This window comes from Melanotaenia boesemani, chromosome 10, assembly GCF_017639745.1.
Source record: "Melanotaenia boesemani isolate fMelBoe1 chromosome 10, fMelBoe1.pri, whole genome shotgun sequence".
Taxonomy (NCBI): Eukaryota; Metazoa; Chordata; class Actinopteri; order Atheriniformes; family Melanotaeniidae; genus Melanotaenia; species Melanotaenia boesemani.
The window spans coordinates 6,763,172-6,767,489 of record NC_055691.1 but is presented as its reverse complement, the minus strand read 5'-3'; positions in this window follow the sequence as shown (position 1 = coordinate 6,767,489).

Here is a 4,318-nt window from a genome sequence, read left to right as displayed (position 1 = left end):
AATATTTATTTTTTATACCACTTATAACTTTATAATTTATTCATTATTATTATTATTGCATTACAGATAAAGTCCAGAAAGGGTAGATTTCTCACCTGTTTGTACAATGGAAAATGGTTGGGACGGACTTGCTGGACATTGGTAGGGACATGTCCCTGCCTTCCCTACCCAATTCTACTCCTATAGTTTAAAGTACATGGGACTAAACAATGAGAGAAAAACTCTAATAATGGGATATTTTGTTACAAGCAGTGGAAAAAATTAAGTTGAATTAATCAAATATAATGTTTTTATTTATTTATTTATTTTTGGTGTAGTAGCACAAAGTTGTACCATTTGATGCTATTTTATTCTTCCACTGCACTACAATTTAGAGGGTATCTTTACACAAATGTTATATTAACACATTTTTAACATACACAACTTTTACAGATGATTCCCATCGTTTTGGCCTCTGGGATCTTACCCAAACAATATCATGTGAATATAACGTCAATGTTATATTTCAGAATATACAACTACAGCCATTATTTTCAGCTTCCAAATTAAAGGTTTGATTATATAATGTCTTGTGAAAAAGTCCATTTTTTTTCCTTTACTGTCTAATTCCAGGGTCTGCAATCCACAGCTCGAGGCACATCTGGCTCTTCAACCCGTCTGTGTTGTCTCCAGAAGAGAATCGGAATTCTGCATGGACCGATTTATTGCCAACAATGTTGGTTCACCTATTGGCTTGATTTGAGGTTAGAAATGAGCAAACAACAGAAAATTAACACTGAAAGACATTTCCAGAGCAAACACACACAAAAAAGCAATTTCTGAACTTTTGTGGAAATCTGAGAGGTGCAAACACACTTAAAGGAGTGGATCAAGTCCCCAAACTGAGCTACTGCTGCAGGTTTTGTGACAATTCAGGCGAAAGTATGGCACAGAAAGCCTTTCACAAATGGAGAATTCACAAAAGAAAAATTATTTAAAATAGCGAAGGATCTATTGTTGCAGTTAAAAAATAATCAGTAAATAATAAAATTAGAGATATGTCTTTCTCTGCAAAGACTGTCAAGGACAGGATCCTTAATATGACAAAGATCAACAGCATTGCTGTGTAGATATAAACTCTGACTTATGTGGCTGCACAGTGGTGTGATGGTTAGCATCACGGCTCCACAGCACTGGTTTGAGCTCTGGTGTGATGGTTAGCACCACGGCTCCACAGCACTGGTTTGAGCTCTGGTGTGATGGTTAGCACCACGGCTCCACAGCACTGGTTTGAGCTCTGGTGTGATGGTTAGCATCACGGCTCCACAGCACTGGTTTGAGCTCTGGTGTGATGGTTAGCACCAGGGCTCCACAGCACTGGTTTGAGCTCTGGTGTGATGGTTAGCACCACGGCTCCACAGCACTGGTTTGAGCTCTGGTGTGATGGTTAGCACCAGGGCTCCACAGCACTGGTTTGAGCTCTGGTGTGATGGTTAGCACCACGGCTCCACAGCACTGGTTTGAGCTCTGGTGTGATGGGTAGCACCACGGCTCCACAGCACTGGTTTGAGCTCTGGTGTGATGGTTAGCACCAGGGCTCCACAGCACTGGTTTGAGCTCTGGTGTGATGGTTAGCACCACGGCTCCACAGCACTGGTTTGAGCTCTGGTGTGATGGTTAGCACCAGGGCTCCACAGCACTGGTTTGAGCTCTGGTGTGATGGTTAGCACCACGGCTCCACAGCACTGGTTTGAGCTCTGGTGTGATGGTTAGCACCACGGCTCCACAGCACTGATTTGAGCTCTGGTGTGATGGTTAGGATAAGCTGGGATAAGCTCCAGTTTCCCCGCTACCCTTAATTTGACTAAGCGCTACAGAAAATGAATGAATGAAATAAGTTTTGAGCAGGGATCTAAAACTCAAGGGCCCTTCCTCAAGGACCATTCATATGAAATGAATCCAGCAGCTTGTCAAGTTATATACATTATATCAGGTGTGTTGAAGCAGGGAAGCATATAAAACTTGCAGGACAGTGACCCTTGAGGACCAGAGTTTCAGATCCCTGGTTTTGCAGCTCTTAACTATGTTTATTTAGTGCACGGGTGTCCAAAGTCAGACCTTGAGGGCTGCTGTCCTGCAGGTCATGGATGTTTCCTGCTGCTGCACACCTGAATCTAATGAATTGGTCAACATGCCTGGGTAGCACTTCACAAAAAGCTGTTGAGGAGAGTCATTTAATTTGAATCAGGTGTATTGGAGCAGGAAAACATCTGAAAACCTGCACTACTTTGGCCCTTGGAAACCAGAGCTGGACACCTCTGATTTAGTGGTACACGTGGTAAAAATTGTTATTTTATTAGTAAACATTGCAGACCCCTGGTTTAATTAAACATGACCCCATAGACCTCTAGGGTCATGAACTGGTGGGGCTATGATGCGATTAACGATTAATCAATGGATAGGTCTTTTGCAGTAAGATGCTGTTACACACTGAAGCTTCAATGTTAAAAAGCTAAAAATATATTTACTAAGACATCACTTTGAATATCAAGATGACATGTCCTGCAGACTCCCTGCTGCAACACACCTGAATCAAATTAATGGCTCAATAGCAGACTAGTGCAGAGCTCGTCAGAGATCCATTTAATTTGAATTAGGTGTGTTGCAGCTGGGAAACATTTTACCACTGAACTATACTTAACAATTTTGATTTTGCTAATTAGTCTGATGTACCATTACTTAAAGAGGACTTATTTAGGCCAAATGTATTATGCCTGCATTTCTACATTTTTAAATACACACACACACACACACACACACACACACACACACACACACACACACACACACACACACACACACACACACACACATTTTGTTTCCATTATTAATTATTTAACCAGGAAAATCCCATTGAGATCAATAATCTCTTTCACAGCAGTCCTGGTCAAGACAGACAGCAGCCATTACAACAGTTAAACACGGGTAAAACACAAACAAATTTAAAAGTTAAGATCAGACAGTAACCAAAAACTGTGCCTTGCAGCAGGGCCAACTCCAGACCTTTTAGCCTACTGTCCTGCAGGTTTTAGATGTTTCCCTGCTGGAACTCACCTGATTCATCTTAATGGGTCATTAGGATGTTTGAGCAGAACTTAACAAGCTGTTGAAGATCCATTAAATTTGAATGAAATTGATCCATTTCCAATAAAATGGAAATGGCTTTACATATGAACAGAAGCAAAGTGATTAAACTGAGATTGGAAATTCCTTCTTATGGTTAAGAAGAAAAAAACATAAATCTCTAACATTAGGCTACAACAAACCTTTTGTGTCCCAAAACAAAAAGAAAATTGTGAAATAAGCTTTGCAATCGAAATTTTGCAGTTTTTTTTATCTTTAGTGTTTACAGACATGTAATATGATGTATTTTCTTGAAAAGTAAGTTGGTTAATTGGCAGAAACGTCTCTGGCAACTGGTGTGTAAAGGCTTATGTTTAATTTTTATATGCAGAAATTGTTTTTTCATTATGGCAAACACTTTTTGCTGTTTTTTGCATGAAAAGTGCTTTATAATTTGAATTGAATATATATTATATATATATATATATATATATATATATATATATATATATAAATATATATAAATATATAATATATATACACACACACACACAAACATACATTTACTGTTTGTATTCATCCATAATATTTACAAACCCTAAATTAAATTGACGGTGAACCTGCTGAAAACCACACACTGTAAACAGCAGCAGGACTAATGAGAATCCAAACATATGTGGTCAACTGCTTCATGCTCTTTATGATCCACAGAGGGAGCATAAAGTCAAAGACAAGCTTGTTAGAATGTGTTAATTAGTCTGCATGATCACTAACTGATTACTGTTAATTAGGACATTTGGTTCTAACTGTTCTCTTAATTGTTATCTCTGTCAGTTGGAGTTAATAGGTGTTAACACAGCCAAACCAGTTGTGCTGTAACTAGTAATTACCTCCAACAGCAACAGCAGTTGCAGTAAAAAACAACATGGCACAGAACAAAGGTGCCTCCACAATTAACGCTCCTCTGAGACATGCAACCCTAACCGGGAAATTAATGTTAATTACGATGTTAATTAGCCTGTTAATTGTTCCCATCCCTGTAATCTAACCACAGTAGTCTGGCTCCTTATTTATCTGGCTGCTTGCTGTGATTTTAATGACATACTGTAAATATGTAAAACTGTAAATACTAATGCAAACTAATGCAAAAATACTGAATAATTATTTTAATATATGATAAATATGAACATGAAGTTTAGCCAACTGTCTGTAGAAA